Here is a 24,215-nt window from a genome sequence, read left to right on the forward strand (position 1 = left end):
ATTTGAGATGCATTTTATAATATGGGTTTTTTTGCAATTTTAAAATTATTTAAGACCTTTCCTTTGAGAAGTTACAGAAATTTATTAATCATACAGAATGAAGTCCAATAACACCACTTTCTGTCTGCTTTGTATTTTATAATTTCCAAAGCATTTTCTCCATAACTTCATTTTTTTTAGTTCTCAGAACAATGCCAAGAGGCAAATGGGACAGGAATTACAACGATGAGATAAGAAAACGGAGCCATATCAAGATAGCAACTAAGGGTCTGACCAAGGAGGTCACATAGCCAGCTTGTAACTGGCAGATCTCAGATGGGAATGCTGAATCTAGTTAGTGCTTTTTGCCCTTCAGCATGCTGCCTGAGGGTGCAGTTCATGGAGCTCCTGATATGAAAATGAATGCTTGATAAAAACCTGTTGATTGATTGATTAGTATGGAAACAAGTCATCTCTAATTGAAGTGAGGAGACTGTCAAGGATCTCAGAATAGGCCTGGAGAGGACCCGGCGCATGCTTGTGGATTTTGTCCTCAGTCACTGCTGGGTCTTGCTCCTACTGTCCATGAACTGGCCCAGGAATACTTCTTCCCTGGCAGTGTTCATACCAATTGTCCATGTAACTAGGATTAAGGAGGGACTGTAGATAAGTGATCTCCCCACTAAATAGGCTGAAAAATATTGGAGATTCAATGTTAGAAACAGTGGGTCTTTGCTTTCCTATACATGCAGAAAAAGAACACTGGAACAAAGTTCCAGGTTTTCAAAGTTTGACTTTCCAGGACTTCAAAGTTCTGTTTTTTTGTTTTTTTTTTTTTAATCTTGGGAGAGGACTTTAGGATGATGTATCACACATCAATACATACAGTATTTTACAGTAATCAGTCCTTTGTCCCCAGAAGCTCATTTCCTTTCTTACTTAGTACAGGGCATATCCCAGGAACTTAGTAAAGGGCATGCTACAATATTAAGAATTCTATAATTAATGTTGGCCAGGATTTGAATTTAAATCCTTTACTTTTCAGGGTTTAATTAAACTGAGACATTACTGTGAGTGGAATGAGACATTTTCCTGACCAACCGTTAATATATTAAAGGTTTAATGTGTAAGGATTTTATGTTAAAAGTTTAAAACATATTTGGAATAATGCATTTTCCTTTGAAGTCAGGAGGAGTGAAAAGTTATCTTGCCTTAGCATGAAAGGAAATCACCTTTCTTAAAAGTGGCCTTATTCAGGCAAATACTATTTTATCTCTTTAGAATTCTCAGTAGCTGTAAATACACTACAAGATTGTAAGTATAATTATAGACACTATACCAACATAACTGCTATAGTTTAGAAGGTTTTGGTTCTAAATTACTAATTCATTTTAGATCACACTTTTAGCTGTGAAATTGAGCTCTTTAGGGAATAATGGTAATATTTGCAGGTGGCTTAACTGCAAAACTCTCGATATAACACAATTGTGTACTCAAGTGCTTAATTTCAGGCTTTACTTGGGCTATAAAAGGTAACTTAATATATGTCCTAGTAAGCAAGCTCTAAGAAAACAATCAATCTGTTGACGTTTACAGTGTACTCTAGAAAGGAAATACTGTTCATTTTCTGGCAATCATTTTCCCCCAGAATTACAAATTATATGCATTAACAGCATTAATATCTTAGATGTCTATGGCAAATTTTTTCCAATAATTCAAGTGCTTTTACATTTATTATTTCACTGTATCTTATCATCATTATCTGTACTTCATTATATTTCAAACTCACAAATCAATGTTAATTGAAAATAGCATTATAAAATTTAAACATAAAAGAGAAATGCATAATCTGAAATCTATGAACTATAAAAATTTTAAAAAGACAAACCTCCAAAAATGCTCTGTTCCAAAAATGAATATTCTTCAAATTTCACAAGATGAAACTATTAGTTGGATTATTTAAAATCCAACTAATATTGAATAAAATCATCAGGCATAAATAAAACAGCCAGAAATGCTATAAAATAAGCCCTCAGTTTTTGTGTAAAAATAAAAGTGTGTTTTCATGCTCCTACAAGCTTATAATCTTCTGCCCCACTTCTCTGATCTTAGGAAGAAAGGATCAAGTTCTTTTGCTTTTTTTTCTGTTTTGTCAAAATAGAAATCATAGATCTTAGAAGAAGGAGACAAGGAAGCAAAACAAATGGCAAGCTAAGGGCCAAGTGGACTGAAAAGAAGGCTGAGTACATTTTCACGAATCCGACTGTTCTCTGGAGTTGGCTTATCAACGTCTTGTATAGTGGTAGCGGTAGAATAACTGTCACTCATGTTGATGTTCTTCCTGAAAACAGAGAAATTGCCTATTAAATTTAGGAAGAATATAACTTTCACGGAGTCCTCAGATTAAGGTCCCTGGCACTGAAAAGAATGTATGAGCACTCAGAAATGTTTAATTTAAGATTGAACTTGGACCATTTACCTTTAATTGTCACCACCAGTGAATCCTGAAGTTGGATCTCTTGAAACTCACTTATGGTTTCAGCAGCACAAAGGTTAAGTTTCCTTCCAACTTGCCCTAGGCTCTTCTCAGAAGCTGGGAGAGCAGTTCTCCCAATTCCCAAGTAACTTATTCAAGACTGCGTAAGGCAGAGCTCAAATTCTTCTGTTGAGGACTTATCACTACTCAAACCAGAAGGAAATCTAAAGAAGTCTGCCAAAATGCTTCTCTGCTGCCCTCCCCAACCAAGAGAGATATAAAAATGGAAAAGTTACAAAGCAAATACAGGCTATGGAATATATATATATAATATTTCAAATATATATATAATATTTCAAAACCCCACCACGTTGTCTTATTTGCATAAGCACAAATCGCTTTCAACTTAATGCCAGAGAAAAAGGCAACATTCCCTGTGATAACTTGCTGAAAAGCTCACTGTATTTGTTTGATAATGGATTTTAGTTCATTGTCATGTACTTCACTCTTCATCAGCAGGAGCACTTCGGGGTAAAGAAACAGGCTTTTACCACACTGGAACAAAAGCCATATAAGAAAAAAAATCCCGAGCAGATGGAATATTATTTGCATTTGCACAAATAGTGGTTTTCAGCACAATTCACATTACTCCATTGTGACCTAAAGTAAGCCAGATGTGTCTACAGCATGCTGCAGACACAGAATCGGCTTTTTGTTTGTCAGACTCAGAGGTCCCAACCTTATGATATCTTTGTACTTGTATATCCATTAGTTTTATTTCAGTTACTTATCAGGGGGGAAAAGAAGAAAATAGCACTATATATTTAAGAGGACCATTGCAGAGAGGGCCAAATTAACTATTTTTTTATTTTCATGAGTGAGGATCAAATAGGTTTCAGTTATCTGAATGTCCATCCAGAGGTCTAGATGATGACGTAAAGTTAAAAAGCAGAATGTAAGTGTAATGTAATTCAGTTTTCTATGATTACATTAAATAATCCTTGACATATGTATTTTCTTAAGTATCTTTCATGCAAAGTAGAACAACACATTATTTGATGTGATTAAAATAGAATTTAATCTGAAATGAATCTTTGACACCATGTAGAACTTCCTCATTTTAAAGACTGGGAAAATGAGGTTCTGGAAGAGAAGTGAGTTGTCGGGAGTGGTACAGATAGGACTGGACCCTGGTCTCTTGACCTTGAATCCAATTATGTATTCATATATTAGCATTTTCTAAAATGTTTTAGTTGGGTTACAAGCTCAAACAGGTTTGATAATTCAGGCTTCAAAAAAGTTAAGCTAACAAATTTTTCTCAGCCTTTAGTATGTGCCATGCTGTTGTACCTTCCTAGGAGCAGGACATAATAAGCAGCATTTCCCAAAGTTACTTGGCCCAGACATCCCTTTCCCACAATACATACCAAGGGTGACTTGTGTGGAATGGTCTTTAGGGGGTTGCTGCAGTGGAGTACTACATCTTCTCTACACTCTAAGACAGTGAACCAATTTAAAGAAATCACAGAGGATAAAACATGATGACTTCAAATTCTGGTACAGATAAACTAAAGGTATTCAGTTTAATTAGAAACAATAAGTGATGTTTTTAAAGACTGCTAGACTTTTTAAAATCGGGTAACATTCATTTATTTCATTTCTTAAGTAAGCCTCTGCTTTCCATGTTATTCACTATGTTTTATATAAAATAGTGTGCTCATCCATACATGCTGATAGTGGAATGGTGGCTGCTCTACTTTTTACCTAGGTAACGTCTACTGGGTAACCCAATAGCCATTTTTATCTGGCTTTCAGATGCTTTCATTCATTTATCCATTTAAACATTTAATGATGTAAGTGATCAAGCTCCTACTATATATCAGGCACTGTGCTAGGCATTGAGACTATAGAAGTAAATAAGAAGAGCACTTCTCCTCAAGGAGCTTACAGTCTAGTCAGGGAGAACCAAATAACAAATAAGCAAATATAAACAAGAAAACAAACATATCAAGAAAAAATAGTTACTATAAAATACATTACACTATATTCCATACCACATGTTATCCTGACATACTTTACGATACCGTAAAATAGAGAGTGCTTATAACAGGACGCCATGCAAGCAAGTGGAAGGGCATATTATACAGACCCAGACATCAAGGAAAGCCTCCTGCAGAAAGAGCTATCTCAGCTAAGACCTGCAGGGTAACCAGATGTCAGCTATTGTTAGGCACAATGGAAAAGTGAGAAATCAAAAAACATTCTAGGCATAGAGTCTTGAATGTACAAAGACCGAGAGGTGTGTGGTAACATGACATGTTCTACGGATTCTGATGCAAGTGTTTCTATGTGCTGGGGCATAGAGTATGACCAGGCTTGAAGCTATATGGCTGGGTATTTAAGTAGACACCAAAAGATGAGGCTCTCATCAACTATGTAAAGAGTTGAGACTTTATGTACTCAATAGTGGGTATGGGAAACATCTGAAGGATTTTACTTTGTCAGGGTGATCCCTCTGCTTGCTCTATGTACTGAAGGGGAGGGTCAAGGCTGAAAGTACACAGACAAAAAGACTGAAATAATCTAGGAGAAGGATGGTGGGGAAGTAAACTTAATAGTGGTGGTGATGAAAATTAGACAGTTGGGAGAATACTAAAAAGAGAACATACTCAGTTCTTAGTGATGGATGACTTGTGTGGACTGGGAAGAGAGAGAACTTTTGACTCACATGATTGGGGCGCTGGTAGGTTACTTTACTTAGTTGTACTTGGTTTAGGTTATTTCTTTAACCACTTGACAGCAAAGAAGAAAAAGTGCCTTACGTTAGATTTGAAATGATGGAGAGCCACAGGGAGGCAGATAAATATTCTCTTTTCCCCTAAAATCTGAGACTAAAAGAGAAACTATTTTAATCTCTTCTTACTGTAAAAATAGCAATATCTGTATCTTAATAACTTTTTAACTAAAAAGAAAACATTTTAATTTAGCAAATGTGCATAATCTACAAAAGCAGATGAAGAAAATAATCTGTCATCTCTCACTCAGAGACAGTTACTACTTTAACATACAGACATTTCTGACTGTCTGAAAGCTTATTATCTGAGTTCAGGAACTAAATTTTGATAGCCTGGAATATCTGTATTTCTTTCTAATCTTTTTATGTGTACATTTTACAAAACTGTATTTGTAATTGTGTCCTGACTTTTTGTTTAACATTTTGTTGCATATATATGTCCTGTGTCATAATATAATCTTTAAAAATGTGATTGTACTGACTGTACAACAGTGCACTGTATCATACTCTTTTGAACCATCTCTCTATTGAAGAACATTAAGGTTATTTTTGTTTTTTCACCGTAACAAACACTGTGGCAATGAATACTTAAAAATGCAATATTAGCCTTTAATTGTTTGTAGTTCATATTCCTAGAAGTGGAATTGATAAATCAAAAGTCACATCTTGAAGTCTCTTAATAGATAATGCCAAACTGGCCTCATACTTTATAACAATATTTTGAGTGTTCTCTGTGTTCCCAGAACACAATTTTGAGTGTTCCCAGAAAGCAGACATATTTCAGAAAACGTCTTTAAATCAGGAGTACATAACAGATATTTGAGTTATGGGAAAATGTGATTTGCTACTCACTTGAAAAGTGGCAGTAGATATACTTGCCCTAAAAACCAAGTATTTAGTGTCTCTTTACACCAACTGACCATTTACCCTGGCCTAACAAAGGTGGGGACAGTGAAAGAGATCCAGTATGTAATGAACGCATCATTTTGTTATATAGTCAGTGGTGAATAAATTAGACAATACACGATCAAATGTTTGACTACATATTTCCATCAAGAAAAAAGTTATTTGCCGTCTTCCCTTCTTCCTAGAAAGGAGATGCTTCCTCCACACCACTCCTTAACTGAATTCCTTTTCCAGGATCTTGTGCAGGAAGCTCTCTTTTCTCTGCTCTTCCTTCAATAGCACCCTTCCATCACTAAATTATAATTTTCAAAGTGTTAAAAATATCAGTTTCATAAGCACATACAAAATGATTCTCATACAAATATAAATAAACACATGACAAAAATTTTATTCAGCTCATTAATCAATGAAGGGCCATTATTGAAATAATTGTGACTGTATTGAAGGAGAATTTGAAAAACAGAGATATGTACAAGTAGTTGGGAATGCTGAAATAAACTTACTAGTAGATGGAAAACTGCTTAATATCCTTTAGGACAGCAAACCATATGTTTAAGGTTACCTTTTCTATAGGGCAAAAGTCAACGATATCTCCACTGGACAAAATTCATTTGTATTGCTATCTCCAAGAATAATTTGCATTACTACCCAGTTTTGTTTTTTTTTTAACAAGTAAAATTCCACCTCCACAGAGTTTTAAAATAGCTTGGTCAACAGAAAGTCAGTCAGAGGTACACAAAATCAGATACATCCTGGAGGGGCCCTGGAGGGGCCCAGTAGGACATTTAATAATTGTTTTTGCCCATTTCCAAGTCTCAGATATTTTTCCTGACACAACCATGTCCTCCCTTTCAGTTAAATGCATTTAACATTTTTTCTTGTTTTACAAAAATTGTCCTTCTACATGTTTCACATTCAAGTTACCGCCACGTTTCTTTCTGTCCCTTTATCATTCAGCTTATTACAAAAGTTGCCTAGACTTCCTGCCCTCACATCTCTCCATCTCGTTTATGCAGCAGTCACTGTAATCTCCTTTGAATACTCAACATTTCTCTAGAATCACAATTTCAAAAATGACCAAAATCCTTTCTGCCCAATCGCGTGCCATACTGCAGCCCTCGTTCTCCTGGGTCTGTCGAGAGCATTTGGCACTGTTTACCATCTGTCTTGACATGCTCTTTTCCCTTCTTTCCATGCCTCTATTCTCTCCTGATTGTCCTCTTACCTCTCTGGCTTCATATCTACTCATGTGTGAATTCAGCACACATTTCCTGAGTGGCCATGAGGTATCAGATCACTTTGTCAGAGAACAGAGGTATAAAGATGAGGAAGACATGGGAGGAGACTGATGAGTAGAAATAGATTTATAAACACATGATATCTACTCTTAGTCTAGTGTTTCCTATGTGCTAGTTGCTGTACCAATAGCTTTACAAATATCTTCTATTTTCAAAACCACCTTGCAAGGGAGGTATTTTTGTCCCTTTTCCCACATAGGAGAAAATTAAGACTCAAAAGAGGTCAGATAATTTGCCAAAGGCCACGTGGCTAGTGGATCACAGAGTGGAAATTCAACCCAGATCTGTCTAAATCTGAAGTCTGTGCTCTTGTCCCTAAAGCTCTAGAATAATAGTATTATAAGAACTATAATAAGAGTATTATTGTACAGAATCCCAAGGGCCTGATACAAAGGTTGAAGCATTCAGTTTTATTAGAGGACAAAGATGAAGAGCCAACAAAATCTTGAAGAGGTATTATGATTGTGTAATGTCATCACAAATGACTATACATTCCTAAGGTAGATAAAGGAGACGAGCACTCCACAGGGCGGGAGCATGAACAAAGGCGTATTCTTTAAATGCGGATGCTTTCAAATCTAGAGGATTCCTCTTCTGCCATCTTTTATTTCTCACTTGATGGGTTGTCTGTGGACAATCTCATCCACTCCAGAGGCTGTAAATACTGGTATGGATGTGTTACTCTCACACCTATGTATATATTGGATCACTGCAACTGTATTCTTAACTCACTGGATGGCTCTACTTGGATACTCAACACACACTTTATTTTATTTAATTTATTTTTATTGAGGTATAGTTGATGTACAATATTATATGTTATAGGTGTACAGTATAATGATTCACACTTTTTAAAGTTTATACTCAATTTATAGTTATTATAAAATATTGGTTATATTCCCTGTGTTGTACAATAGATCCCAGTAGCTCATTTTATATATAATAGTTTGTACCTTTTAGTCCTCTACCCATATATTGCCCCTTCCTCCTTTCCTCTCTCCACTGGTAACCACTAGTTTTTTCTCTATATCTGTGTGTCTGCATCTTTTTTGTTATATTCACTAGTTTGTTGTAATTTTTAGATTTCACATATAAGTGATGTCATACAGTATTTTGTCATTCTCTGTCTGGCTTATCTCACTTAGCATAATGCCCTCCAAATCCATCCATGTTGCTGCAAATGGCAAAATTGCATTCTTTTTTTATGGGCGAGTAGTATTCCACACACCTCCTTTATTCATTCATCTGTTGATGGACACTTAGGTTGCTTTCATATCTTGGCAATTGTAAATAATGCTGCTATGAACATGGGGGTGCATGTTAGTGGTTTTGTTTTTTTCAGATATGTATACCCAGGAGTGGAATTGCTGGGTCATACAATAGTTCTATTTTTAGTTTTTTTGAAAAACCTCCATACTGTTTTCCACAGTGGCTGCACCAATTTACATTCCCACCAGAAGTCAACTTACACTTTAAATGAAACATGATTTGTTCCCTTCCAGTCAGGCTTCCTTCCATATATACTGAGATTAAACTGATTTCAGAATCTTCTTAGACTTCTACTGTTCCTCAACATTTAAAATTCTCTGAAAATAAATCACTGAGAACTATTGTTTCTCTTTCCTAAATTATCTCTTGAATCTGTCTTCTCTTATTCTCGCTGGTATTGCCTTAGTTCGGGCTTTTACTATTTCTTGTTGAGAATACTGCTTTATAATGGTACAGTGCAATGTAGCATAGATATGGTGAGGCACAAAGAATATAGGCTTTGGAGTTGAACAAATCTTTAGAATATCATTTCCAACTCTTACTAGTTAAATATACTTTTTGAAGTTATTTAATTTTGGGGGATCATGATTTCTCCCTCTATAAAATGGGGAATCATAATATCTACTTTCAGAGCTTTTGTAAAGATTTAATATGATAATGTGCCTAAAGTATCCAGTACCATGTTTAGTATGATATAGGTGTTCAGTAAATTTTGTTCAGTTGTCCTTTTGTATTCAGTTGTTATGTGAAATAAATGCAATTAAGAGACAAGCAAAAAATGAATGATATTGACACATATAACTGGAAGTTTCAAGACACTGTCAATCCAGGGCTGACACAATGTCCATAGAGCGCTTTTTTTCCTTTCATCTCTATTCTTTTCTCATGTATTGGTTTCTATTTACACAGACTCATTGTATGTAATGGCAGGATGACTGCTGGAAACTCACAGCCTACATCTTTAGAGAATGTTTTCTGAAGGGATCCATGGGTTAAATCTCAGGAAAGAACTCAGGCTGGCTCTGCTTGAGTCATGTGCTTATCCATGAATCAACTGTTTGTCCCAAAAAATGCAGCATTAAAATTGACCTAAGCCTGTGGTTCTGTGGGACACTGATTGACAGTCTCACCAAGACCTCACAGAGCAGAGAGGAAGTTCTTACCAGGAAATGATTGCTTTCAGACAAAAACAGCATACCCACCAGACCTTTCCTACTCAATCTCCTTGTCTTCAGGATTTCTGTCCCGCATATCCTCCACCATATAAGAAAATTATTTTTCTAAAATGTAGAGTATATTATGTAACTCTCAAAACCTTAAAAACCTGTACCCTGCTTAGAGAATATAGCACCAACTTCTTTATAGGGCTTCAGATATTCACCCTATTTGACCCCAACCAATCTTCCTTTCTTTCCCACTGTGTACCACCAATACCATCAGACCCCTCAACAGATGCTGAGTCTTCCGTCTTCTTACCTTTGCTCAAACTCTTCTGCTTGAAACGACCCTTTCCCCCATCTTAGCACAGAGGTTGGCCAATTTGCTTTTCTAGACTGCAGTGGCATTCATTCTTTTGATCTACCCAGAAATACTCTTTCTAATAGAACTTGCTTCTATCCCTTTGCAATGATGTGTTTCCAAAAGCCTTGCCAGTCACAATAGTGTCCAATTCTGGCTACTTGACATAGGCCGTATAAATATCATATTTGTGGCCACAAGGGTGAGCAAGTAAACCAAGCTGGGCCAATTGGAGTCCTTCCTAGACTGAAAGTAGGCAAGAGAGACTCTTTTCTTTCTGAATCATTACTTTGGAATGAAGTTTAGCCCAAAGCTGCCAGTGGCCATGTTCCTAATACAAGGAGAAAGCTCATGTGTAGTAGAAGACACCAAAGCCAACATGCAAAGAGAATCAGACAAGAGAGGTAGAAAGACTAAGAGAGTCAGTGTGTTTCAGTCCTTTCCTAATAGTGACAACCCATAATCTCTGTTTTTCCCCCTTACACTTCTTTGAATTGAGTCTCTGCCACTTGAAAGAAATAGTCTTCCAGTTCCATGTTAAATATTTCTTCCTCTAAGCAGCCTTTCTAGACCATACCCTTATAGACCTGTTTAATTATGTATTTCCCATCTGCTTTTTAAAGCTATAGTTAAATGTGTACCTATCTCACTAGGTTCAATCATTCAGTAACATCTGCCAAGTATTACCATGTTTCCCTCTGTGCTAGCCTGGGAGCTTGACTCCTACCCTACTCAGCACAGGGCCTGGTACACAATAGAGTTTCAAAAAATGTTTATTACATTGAATTGCTGAAGGTCATTCAAAAAAGGATTTTCTTCCCATTGTGCCTGATGACATGTATTTCACTCTCCATTCCAAGCTCTGCACTGGTAATAGAATCACAAATAATCTACAATATTTCACTGAAAATGTAATTTTTGAAAAAATACATGAACAACTGGAGAACATGAGCTACATTTGAAGCAGAAAGGTTAGTTTTCAAATAATGAACTCAAGCCATTTCTATGTCTTACCTCTAAATAGCAGGTACAAATTGGTTTATTTGCATTTTCTTGGTTAATTACACATTTTGGAATGATCTTTCCATGTGGAAGTCATTGATAACAGGATCTAATTCCAGAGACCAAAGTGCCATTAGTTTCATTGAATTGAAGCATTTTCAGAGGTTGGAGTCAAAGCCTGTGAATTAGAAATCGTGGGTCTTAATTACATCTTGGTCACAGATTGGTTGTTTTCTTGGAAGCACACAACCTCAAAAAATTCAAGTGCCTGTAAAATGAAGATGAGAATCTTAGTTTCCTTCATTATCACTTTTATGTGGTTTCATGAAATACTACCTATACATACCCTTGAATATCTAGGATGATGTGTGTTACTTTTCTGAGTTCTTAAATAGAGTGGCTATTTAGCATCCTGGATAAATAGGTAAATTAGGGTCTGGTCCAGTGGAAAGCAAAATCTAGTTCTTTGTAAGGAAAGTACAGAAATAAGAAAGAGAAGGAAGCCAACCTGAATCGGATGCTCCTATACACCAACTGGGTGTTGGGCAAGGGTCTTTATTTATTTTCAATCTTTAAAAGAGAGTTATAAGAAAGAGAATATATTTTACCCTAATGAGACCAAACCTCAGGTACCTTAAACAATTGTCTTCAGGGTCACACAAACAACAACTGGATGATGGTCTGTGTGCTGGTCTTTGTAAAGTTAATTATGCTGTAAAAAGGCTATGCTTTTGGTTCTGGCAAATTAAGCCATTTACTCATAACATTTAATAAAAACTAGGCAGCCATTCTGGGTATCTGCAAAAGTAGTGTTATACAATTTGTTGTTAATTATTGTCAGCAATAAGAGGAACTTTGAACTTCAGGATGGTTTTGCTTTATCACAGTGGCTCATAAATTTAAAAAGTTAGCCCTTGAGTTTGTTTCTAGATGGGACTATAGGAAGGCTGTGGACAGTCATTCTTAAACCACAGATTAGGCATCAGATTTACTTGTGAAGCTTGTTGAAGAAACCAACCCTGGATGCATTTCATGTAGACTCTGATTCTGAAGAGTGTGTGTGTGCGTGTGCGCATGCACACGTGCGTGTTTACATGTTCCTCTCTGAGATAGGAAGATAGTAATCCAAGAATGACAGGTTTCCCTGGGAGAAGACGAAAGCCAGTCCTAGGGAGATGCATAAATATGGGAAACCCTATGAAATCTAGCATATCTGGAAGGTATCCTGGAGTCCCTAAACTCACCCTCCAGCTGCAGACATTTCTAAATTGGCTTCAGAATTTACCCACTCTTATGTAACCTGTGTGGCAGAGACATCACCTGGTCCTGACAGGTTTTCTCTCATCCTGGAGCAGGTTTGAGTCAAAACAGCTAACAGAAGTAAGAAGACAGCACCCTGGGTAAATACGTAAAGCAGCTAAAGTGAGAATCCCTTGGCTACAAGCCAAAAATCTTACCATGAAGGAGGCTGCACCCCTTTCAACCGCCAGATAAGACAGGATAATACTTTCATGTTTCACTTGGCCAGTTCATAATGTGGCACTCAAAAGGAAGCAAGTCTGTCAAGCTGGTGTCTGCATTATCTGATTTCCCCCACACTGCCCCTACTGTCCCCCATTGTGTCAGAAGTGCATTACTTGTTGGAGCACTGAGGCTCAACCAACGTGGAGAGTGGGGCAGGGAGGATTATGGTGAAGAGCAGTGAGGCTCAACTAATGTGGGAAGTGGGGAGAGGCAGGGAGACACATAACAACACCCGCTCTGCTTTGACTCACACAACCAAATCCACTTGAAAAGCTGGTTCAGATTTGGGTGTAACAACTCTATCGGCAAAAGACAGCAAGGGTTTTCTCAAAGCTGTTTCTTCAGAATTCAGAGGAAACAGTGTTAGGAGGATGTAAATACCACTCCCTTAATTAATTTTATTGAAGAGAGGTTTAATTGTGTGTGTGTGTGTGGGGGGGTTTGTGTGTGTTTATGCACACATGAGTGCACTCATTTATTCCTCCACACACCAGCATGAAAACATGGAAGATGTCTTTCTTGGGAATGGCCATTGAGTGCTATGGGAAAAAGTGATTTCACTGGTGGTTTTTTTGTCCATAACACAAGGAATTTAATCTGATATTCCTTCCCCATAGAAACTGGCAGTAGTCAAATGATATAGCATGGGAGTCTGATGAGCATTAGGTGTATGAGGGTCCACAGTTTAGTTTGAGACTATATGCAAAAGCAAACAGTCTGTGGCATAGTCAGAACAATCAGTACAGGTTGACTATGGATTCTGAATAGTTCATAGAATCATTATCAGTATAGGTGTAGTAATCACATTGATTATGAAAACTGACCTTAGAAAACAACAGAGATCATTTAGAAGACTGAAGTCTAACAAGTTTAAATAGATCAGATCATAGATGATGCCCTGTGTTTTCTCATCTCCGTACTAAAGAAAAATATAAATTCTTCAGGTGAGAATACCTGAAGAAATTGCCCGGTAACTTTTACTAGAGACTCTCAAAGTTACTTTAAAAATGAACATTAATCAGTAATAAACAGTTATAATGGAACAGCTGTCCTTTACCTGACTTAGTAGTGTTTTACACACATTATTTCAGTTAATTCTCTCAAAAGCCATAGGGCTTAATGCTTAATGCTCTTAGTACCCCCATTTTACTGATGAGGAAAATGAAACCCAGAGAATTTGAGTTCACACAGATAAAATAAGTGGCGGACTTAGGAATGGAACCTATAGAGGCCTGATCCCTGGAACCTGGTTCTTAATCATTTCTCTATTCTGGAACCGCAAGCACCTCCAACATAACCCAGAGATGTAGCAAGAGGAGTTAAATGGCTTGTCATATTGATAAATCTAGGGTGAGGTTTTCCAAATTCATAAACTAGGGTTGTTCACTAGGTCACATAACTTCATTAAAGCAAATCAAGTAATCCTCCTGGCTTCCTAGCTTGATATTAATAAAGGATGGACCAGGGAGACGAGATATCCAGTTGAAGTTTGTTCTAAGCACAGCCTTGTTTATATAAGCTTATATAATGTAAGCACCATCCTGCTGTCAAAAGATCTCAGAGAAACCTTATTACAGTCTCTTTAGGTTACTTTTCAATTAAGAATTGCTATTTAGAAAAGAAATAACCTTTCACCATAAAAAAAAAGGGAAAGAAGAAAGACAAATACACATATATTCAAGAAAAAAATCACCCATTCCTAACCTTATCGCTGTTTAATTTTGTTGTGCTTATATTCTAGCTTTTTGTGTCCGTATATACATTTCTATTTTTCAAATAAAAATTAGATGTAGCATCATATTATTTCATTTACTGTGTTTCCTTGTCAATATATCAATATATGGTTCAGCAGCCACAACCTAGCTTTGCATTTATGAATTGTGAAACTTTAGGAAAATTGCTTAGTTTCTAAATGCCTCAATTTGCTCTTTTGTAAAAGAGAGGTACTATAACATTGCCATAAGGGCTTATTTTTAATATATGAAAAGTGCTTAGGGAAGTGCCTGGCACATAGTAAATATTATATAGACATTTCTTAAATGAAAAAAAAAAACACCGGAGAAAAGGATATGCACCCTTTTTAAGGATTCAGATATTACCAAATTGCCTTCAAGAAAGATTCTACCAATTTAATGCTTTCAGCAGCATGTGAGTGGAGCATCCATTCTCCTGCTCTTGGCAGAGTGGTTAAGAGTACAGAGGACAGGCCCAAATCTGGCTCCATCGCGCAGTGGCCATGTTATTTTGGGAAAGTTACTTGACCATACTAAGCTTCACTTTCTTTTCCTGTAAAATGGAAATGACAATAAATATCTACTTTTTCTTGTTGTTGTGAAGCTGAAATGAGATAATATAAGTAAACTGATTAGCACAGTGTTTCATATAGAGAAAGGGGTCAATAAATGACAACTCAGTCTATGTTTGCAGTCCCTCCATTTTAAGGACAAAAAAATTTGGACGAGGAAGTATGTCATCCATGACTGAAGAACTAAGGTAATGGGTCAAAATGATACAGGTAATCCAGTGAGGAGGATGTATCTGATTCTAGGTGACAAATTTTCGTGCCTGGCTGACCAGTATGGGTATCTTTTAAAAAACATTTCCAGGATGACTTCCTGTGGCAAGTGCTCAGCATTCGTTAAATAGTGACATGAACAGTGGGACAGAAAGTGCTTATTAAACCTGCCACTGTCAGAGAGGGAGTGCATGATTTCATCTTGAAAGAACCAAGAAAATACTATTCTACCAGAAAAATATAGTTGACTACTTGAGAAAAATCAGCTGCCCAAGTACCAGATAGAGAATTAGTGATGTTCAAATCAAGAAGCAAAAGCTCTGTCAGTCTGTATGTGCAAAACAACGTGTGATGAATCTACTGAGTAAGTCAACCTATGAGACTCGAGCAGATAGACTGAGAACTGGGTGGTGTCCTGCTCCTTTTGGGCATCACTGACCAGCCTTTTTGATAAGTAACAAGATAGGACTGGGTTCCTTAGTTAGGAATGGTCTTGAAGAGTGTAGGATGTCATCAGATAAGGTTTACAATACAAATGGCTGAAAAGATAAAAGTACCTAGCATTATTCACCTTGAGGAATTTGTCAGACATTTTTGTTATTTTTTTTCAAGTACAGGCAAGACTCTCTTAGAGAGGAAAGAGTACAGTTGTTTATTTCCACTGAGACTGGAACTATGGGAAGTGGATTTCAAACTGCAGCATGAGAGATTTAAGTTAGAATGATTGGAAAAAACTTATCAGTGATGTGAACTGTGAAACATTGTAGATGATTACCAAGCAAAGCTATGTAATCTTTTCAGAATTATTTAAAATAAGATTTTTTTTATATTAGTTTCAAATTATTTTAGTGAGCCTTAACTAAGGGCAGGTGAATAGGCTGGGTAGACTCTCAAGGTTCCTTTTTATGATTTGATGATAAAAAGACTTGATCCTGTAAAGATTGCTCTATCTTCTTTTTTCTTGCAGCTACCCAAGAAACAGCTGTTGCCTTGACAACAAGCGACATTCTTAGGTTCCTCATATGCTAATAGGAAGACGGCCAATTTTCTTGTTCATAAAAGAAAACTCTTGGTTAATGTGTGCATCTCTTTCTCTCTCTTCCCCACCCCTCTCTCTTTCACTTTCTTTCTCCCACCATTACCAGCCACCTTTACATGAACCTCAGTGAGAGGTAGAGTTAAAAGAATATGAGAAAGAAGATGAGAACAGTTAGTATTTTCAGAAATCCTCACTGAAACTTAAGAAACTCATTCTCAAAAGAGTTTGGAGTAAGATAATGCTATGGGAATAACAAGAAGTCAGCATTGGACATGTAGAGAAGAAAAACAATGGATGGCATGAAATTCTTAGAATGTGGGCAGGCATACTGAACAGATTCCAAGAGGAAAGCCTCAATATACCTTCAATGGTCTCATCATGGGATGACATAACCACTTCCAATTATCTAGGCGCATGTACACAGACATCATCCACTTTTGACCAGACTGAGTAATGGTATACAGATCTAGCTTCACATAGGATTTATGTGAATAATACTACAGAACATAGCAAAAGAACAGCAATTATTTCCACACACAGTTCGCTAAAGTAATAGGCAGCAATTAGTACCCCTCGGGCAAGAACCACAGAATAATCCTGCTTTCTCCTTTGCTACCAGAAATGTAGCCAAATGCAGGCTAAGAAACAGATTGACAGCTGATAAAAAGTGCTTTGAGTAAACTTACCCATATATTATGTGGTGAGCTATATAGTACATTGAGTTAAAGCAGGCCACCTCTCTGCAGTGTCTCTTAAAGCCTTCACTGTAAAAATGCCAAATTTCTTAGCCCGGTGGAGTGGTACTTTCTCCACACAGCAGCATGGAAGATTCAAGCCGTAGCACCGTACCAGGCTTGTTCTCACACTGTGCGCACGGGGATGGTGTGTACATCACGACAAATGCATGTTTCTTTGTATCTTTACCCTACCTTTTTCTATACAGTAGTTATGTGGTGGGTATGTTTTTTGTTTGCTGTTTTCCCACTCCCCATTACCTCCCAAGGTTCTTTTTTTGCCCAGAGGAGGGGTATTATTGTTGTTAAAAAGTATTTTTCTTCTGATAGTAAAAATAATTCATGCTCATTGTAAGGATTATGAGAACAATTCAGAAAAGAACAAAGAAGTAAAGGAGAGAATCTTTATATTATTTTGAAAAGCAGTACTGAAAGCAAAGAAAGCCAATACCTATATATATATATATTTATTTCTTTAACTAACTGCTGGTATAGTGTAAGACACAGGATATTACTTCCTGCTTGTCTTCTTTATCTTTCTGTGTTTACCACGGACCCTGGAGCGTAAGAACACTCTGATGATGTGCACTGTGGATGTCGCTCTACACTCGACTAAAGGAGTGGGATTGTTAAGCACATGGGAGAATATATGAGGTTGAAAGGCTAAGCAAATCCACTATTTGTGGAACGATATTGCTGGCAGATTTTGGAGCTGGCTTTTCTCATCCCAAGTCCACTGGTCCCTGATATTTCCCGCAGAATGAGAAGACCATCCTCTTGGTTTGTCTCACTTTTAAACAGTCACAGGGTCTTATCTTCTGACTCTTTTCTCTTTCCTATTTCAGATCCTCATTACTGATCTCTTTTCCATTCATCCCCCTACTCCATTTAAAATTACTCAAGGTATCCCTATTGTCTGTAAGAGAATATTTTTGTGACATGGGACCTTTCCAGTCTCCCTGCCTCAGCTCATGGTACTCCCCCAGGCAAATGCTACCTCAAAAGTCACCCCATTCCCCATTCAGCAGTGTTGAACTATTTGTAGTTTCTCACTTCCCTCCACCTCCTAGACTTAAGATTTTTTACATTATTGTCTTTTTATTGTTATTCTCTCCACCTGGAATAAACTTTCATCTCAACTTTTCACCAGGAACCTTTGCATCCTCGTCTTTGAAGTTTCAGGTAAGACCTTATTCTACTGGTGTGACTGCTCTGCCCCTAATCCCCTCCCACCTGGAGCCAGACATGCTTTTTTCTGATAAGTCCTGATAACTTTGTTATACTGTGTGCATTTGGTGTGCTTTAGCTAATTTAACAAAAATTCTAGAAGGCAGCATCCTACTCTCGTTTCGCCTGCTGATATATGTCCCCATCACTTACTACAGAGAGTATGTCACACATTAGGTGCTCAGTGACTATAGTTTGAATGAATAAATGAATGAGTGAATGTCTTCTGTGTGCCTAGTGCTGGGGACCCAGTGTTAAGTACGCTGGACACTCTCTGACTTATGTTGCTTACAGTTTAATAGGGGGACTCAGAGAAGTAAAAAGAGGAAATGCCATATAGTGGAACTGTGAGGCCAGGGGAAGTGCAACAGGGCAGGGAAGAGTGACGTTAGCTGGGAAAGTGTGGGAAGCGTGTCCAGGCAGCAAGAACAGATGTGCTAAGGCTTGAAGTTAGGGAGAACTTGAGAAAAAGGAAACAAACTCATTGTGGCCAGAATTCCCAATGTGAAATGAAGAAGAAAAAGAGATGAGACCAGGAGAGAGCAGGGCCAGTTCCTGAGGGCTTTGGAATCCCTGTGAGGAGGCCACGCAGAGTGGTGGAGGAGCTTTTATGAGGAGGGCTGCTGTGCTGAGATTTGAGGGTTAGAAAAGTCATTTTGGCTGAGGTGTGGAGATAGTAGTAGAGAGATTAGTTATGGGGGCAGTTACCAGTCAGAAGGCAGCTTCTGTGGTCAGTTTCCTCACTTAATGGCAAAATTCTTGAGGGAAAGGATAACCACTTTTTCAATTTTGTAACTTAAGGGCTTAGGTCAATGATCCTTTTTTAAAAAAATATTTTTATTGAAGTATTGTCAGTTTGGTCAATGTTCCTTTCACGAATGAAGAACTCTACATATGTCAATTATCGTACTTCAGAAAGACAGAAATAAAAAAAGCCACTTCCTTAAGAAGTTGTATCCTGTGTGGCTCTTCTAGTCATTGGGTCAATGTTAACTACCTCCAGGTGAGTAGTTAGTTAGACAAAGGCGATTTAGTGGCACCCCACCCTGATCTTGTTCTCAATAGATATGTAAGTTGATTTATGTTATCTTACTTTACCTGTAGTATAACTGTTGAAATTGTTTTTTATTTTGGGGTTTTAAATAAGATGTCTTTGCTGGATTAAGACCATGCTTTTCCCTGTTGCATGATCTGCCTAGGAATAATCCACGCAATTCTACCTCTTTGAGTTTATTCAAGGAATGGTAAGAGTTAATGAAGATGTGAATGCAGGAAAGCACAAGTGACAAAACAGTCATCTGAAAGTCATCATTACTTCTGACTTCCCTGTATTTGTGTTAGAGTCTAGTCGTTAAAGTGATATAATTCACTGAATAAAACCTTTCTACTAAGCCTTTGGTCAGCAGATTAATAATACCTATATTGTGTATAGAACTCATCTAAAATTAGTGATTACAGTTCTCATTTTTCTTTTGATACAATGAAGAGTAAAAGCATGTTCAAAGAATGTGAAAGGACTTTGTGAAATCATATCACAGTTAACTTAATCAGAATTTAATATAATAAACCAATACAGTAATAAAAATGTCCTAATTTTTGTATTAGCAGTTGACATCTCTTTATCCTTATTTTATAATATGAGACTTTCAAAGCATTAGAAATTTGTGAGCTAATAACAAATCTACAAAGATAAAAAAGGCAAAAAATTGATACCTTCTGATTCAGAATATATGTCAAGTTTAGTTGTCGTGTTTATAGTAAATAAGTAACATAAATTAACTATTTGTAGGTTACTGGGTGATATGGATTGTTTTTGCTGTTACCTAAATAGAGTTCCTACTTTTCTAAAGCTTCCAGTCTTTTATGACTCACAAAGAAACATTAACATTTATGATCAGCTTAATCACTGATTCAACAAATTTGCTTTATAAAATTTCATATACCTAAGTTTTTTTAAGCATGTGTTATCTTCTTAAATGGATAGTTTACATGTTGATTTATCCATGACAGTCTTAATTTAAACTTTCATTGTTAATTATTATCATTGTTATGGTTGCTTCACAATAATAGCAACTAACAGTGTTCAGAAGAATAAGAGGGACTATGATATTGAATCTGGTTGTTTTAATGGAATGACACAGAGTTCTGTGTGACACCAAAGATTTTTTCATTTTACAGTGAGAATGAGCTGAGAAAAAAAACTGTTAATAGATTGTTAGGTTGGTATTTGGGCCACAGTTATTTCTGTTTTTTTTTTTTTTTTTTTTTTTTTTTAGGTACATCTTTAAGGCTGCACCTAGAGATTTGGCTCAGATGTCAGGAATAATGAGCTTCATTATAATGGTAGACCTTGATGAGAGTTCTGGCTAAAAAAGAAAGAAAAGATTAAAAAAAAGAAAAGAAAAGGCATTTGTGGTACTTTACATATACAGACATGTAGCACCATCTACTGGATTTGAGTAAGTGAATAAAATCTGTAAAATAATGTGTTTCCACCAGCAAAAGAATGAAACTATGAATATGAAAGCTGCTTATAGTACTGGTTTATCCATTTCTTTCAATTTTGGGGATTGTTTTTACTGGTAGATGTGAATACTTTGCTATAAAGGGCCTTCTTTTCCCCTTTGTCCTTGCTTCTAGGAAATGTCACAGAAAATCATTAGCCATTATTTTAGGTTACCCATTTACAGCAATTGATTTTACATGTGCATACACACACATATCCCACTGTACTCAACAAAAATACGTAATATTTTTTACAAGGCAATAGTTGCCATGGGCAAAATAAATTTTGTGAATGTAATTTCCCAGAAAAGAATTTGAAGTCTGTAATTAAGGAGATCTTTCCTCTACTGTTTCTCTGCAACAGAAAATGTTTCCATTAAATATAGTTACGGTTCCCTGTTATCAGGAGAAATAAATCCTTAGAACTAATCCATTCATTAGTTCATTAATTCAGCGAGCATTAATCAACGGATTACTATGTTTCAGCAACAATGATAAAAACATTAAAAAAAAAAAACAGTGATTTCAGAAATATTGCATAGTATTTGGCTGTGAGGTAAGTGTTTGTTGGTTAAGACTTACATCCACCTCTTTCATTAACTGAACAGCCAGTTATCTAATATAGTCTTGTAAAATGTACAAGTTTGCAAAAGGTTATAGATACTGGTCAAGATATTCACCACTAAAAACATGTTTTGTATAGGAAGGGGAATTGTGGAACAGGACAATTAAAAGACTCCTCTGACCTTCTTCCAATGAGACTGTTATCTCATTATCCAAGTTGTTATCTGTTTCATAATATAATGCACTTCCTCAGGAGGGAGTGAGCACATAAGCACTAGCAGTGTGAAAGCATTGCATGTCACTGAAGTGCACACTGTAGCTGGATTGTAGATTGTGGGCAATCTTGGAAGTTTCTTCTAATTCTGAGGTTATAAATATGCTCTGAATCTAGTCATATGCAACTATATTAAGAAAGAATTACATAAAAGAAAATCTGAGAAAATGGAGACATTGACCATATTTCTGGGGAGGAAGACAATAACAGTTTCATTTCTTCTTAAATTATTATGTATATTCAAGGAAATTTCAATGAAAATCCCTAGGGTCCTGTGTCCTTTTTTTGAACTTGACAACTTGATTCCAAGGAAGTGTTTGAGAATAGACAAGAATAGTTGTAATGGTGGTACTGGATGGTGTGTCTGTCCCTACCATAGTAAGAAGCTATGCTAGACAAAACAGTGTGGCACTTTTGTAGAGATAAATAAATCAACAAAATACCAAACATCCAGAAACACAGCATTGGATATATAAGAATTTAATACATAAAAAAGGACACATTTTAAACCAAAGGAGCAAGATAGACTATTTAATAAGTGATGTTGGGAAAATTTCTATTTTTTTTGAAAAAGAACTATGAATCTACTTCCTCTAATACACAAATATGAATTTTATGTGCATTAGAATTTTAATGTAGAATATATAATTATAAAAGTACTAGGAAAAATATAAATATACATAAAACATTTTAATAAACAACAATAAATTTTAATGAATAAACATTAAAATTTAATATTAATAAAAATTTAACAATAAATATATAAAATTAAAAATTAAATATTATTAAAATTTAATAATAGTATAATTTTAGTAAATGAAATTGTATATTATATATATGTATAAATACATAATATATAAAAATAGATCAATTTTATAGTCTTCCAGGAAAGGCTTTCCTTTAGTGAGGTGCAAAACAAAAGTTATCAAGGAAAAGGCTGACAGATTTATCTATGTGAAAATTTAAAACTCCTCCTTTCATTCATACATTTATTTTCTCAGCAGATTTTTATTGAGCACTACCAGGTGCAGGTATTCTTCTAATTTCTGAATATAGGCTGAATAAAATGCACATGGATCCTATTGTCATGCATGTTATAGTCTAGTGGCAAAGATAGAAATAACTAAACAAGCAATTAAAAACATGAGTACTAATTGTGGTGAATTAATCCGAATGTAATTACTAAGTGTGAAAAATTTGCTTTAAGAATGAATAACAAGTAAGAGCTATATTGGATTGAATGGGCAAGGAAGGCCTCTCTGAGGAGGTTATATACTATAAACTGAAGAGCATAGAGCCCTGAAGCATACTCCAGAACTAGACCTTATGGAAGGAAAATATTCCAGGCAGAGGGATCTGCACATATGAAGACCCAAAGGCAGAAAGACTCCTTGGTGTTTTGAAGCTCTGAGAAAATAATGTAAAAAATTCAAGGTGGCTGAAACAGGGAATAAGGGGAAAGATGGCAAGAGATGAGGCTGGGAAAAAATAGGCAGAGATAAGATCACATGGGACTTTATAGACCAGGCTAAGAAGTTTAGATTTAGTTCTAACTAAACCAGGAATCCACTGAAGAGTTTTAACCTGGAAGAAATCTTATTTAAGTTTTTAAAAAGCCCTTAAAACAGTACAACTTTGGAAAAAGGTCTGACATGTTTTGTAAAACTAAACCTACACCTCTCCTATGGTGAGCAATTGTACTCCTTGGTATTTATCCAAGAGAAATAAAAACATGTGTCCTTGAAAGGCTTGTACTGAGAGTATATGTTAATAATTCTGAAACTACTTTAAATGTACTTTGGGATTGAGCAAATAAGTAAATGGATGATGGATAGTGGGAGCAAAGTTTCTCACTGTCAGAGGGAAGTTTCACATAAATAAGAGAGGAATCAAAAGCCTATAAATTTAATTAGGCCACCTATAATGAAAAAAATATGAAAATGAATATGTATATATATATATGGCTGAACTATCATGCTGTACACCAGAAATTGACACAACACTGTAAATGGACCATACTTCAATAAAAAAAAAAATCTCCCAACATCAACAACAACAAAATAAATAAAGGCAGGCTAGAATGAACTCTGTGGTATAGGATTGGAGACATCAGTATGTATTAAAATTTAGTTTACATAGATAGATAGATACAAACACAATTATAGATGTATATCAATTCTTGGGTTAATATACATACATATATTATCTAGTTTTGTCTGCTGAAAGGGCCCAGAAGCAATGACAACCTGGTAAAAGCAAACATACACAGAGCCTAGATCTTGCTTTCTAAATACCATTCTCCAATAAAAGGAACCAGAGCTTTTTGGAGAAATGACTAATTCTTGGGCCATGTAAGGAAAATACAAGATGAGCCTAGAGCATTTTGCAGGCCGGAAAGTAAGGAGTGCTCAAAAAACAAAAGGACGAAGGCATGTCAAAGAAACACAAGGGGCCAATGGCCAAATCTGGAACAAATTGGGTAACAAAATAGCATAGTTTGGATTATAGTCCAAAGTATAAAATATATATGAGTCTGTAGTAATATAAATAAATAATTGAATGAATAGATAAATGGAGAAATAATCTTACTT

At 36.1% G+C, this 24,215-nt stretch overlaps 1 protein-coding gene across 2 annotated transcripts in view; it reads left to right on the forward strand.

The window, feature by feature from the left end:
• CCDC39 (coiled-coil domain 39 molecular ruler complex subunit) overlaps positions 1-24,215 on the forward strand; it is a 138,558-nt gene that overhangs the window by 61,895 nt on the left and 52,448 nt on the right. Inside the window, exons 3-4 of one of the 2 annotated variants that reach the window (XM_074367355.1) lie at positions 18,205-18,236; positions 20,558-20,740. The gene's annotated coding sequence lies outside the window, so the exon portion shown is untranslated. Of the gene's footprint in view, positions 1-17,421; positions 18,237-20,557; positions 20,741-24,215 lie in introns of those variants that run through there. The other variant, XM_074367364.1, reaches the window with a different exon arrangement.

This window comes from Camelus bactrianus, chromosome 1 (genome assembly GCF_048773025.1).
Source record: "Camelus bactrianus isolate YW-2024 breed Bactrian camel chromosome 1, ASM4877302v1, whole genome shotgun sequence".
NCBI classification, from domain to species: domain Eukaryota; kingdom Metazoa; phylum Chordata; class Mammalia; order Artiodactyla; family Camelidae; genus Camelus; species Camelus bactrianus.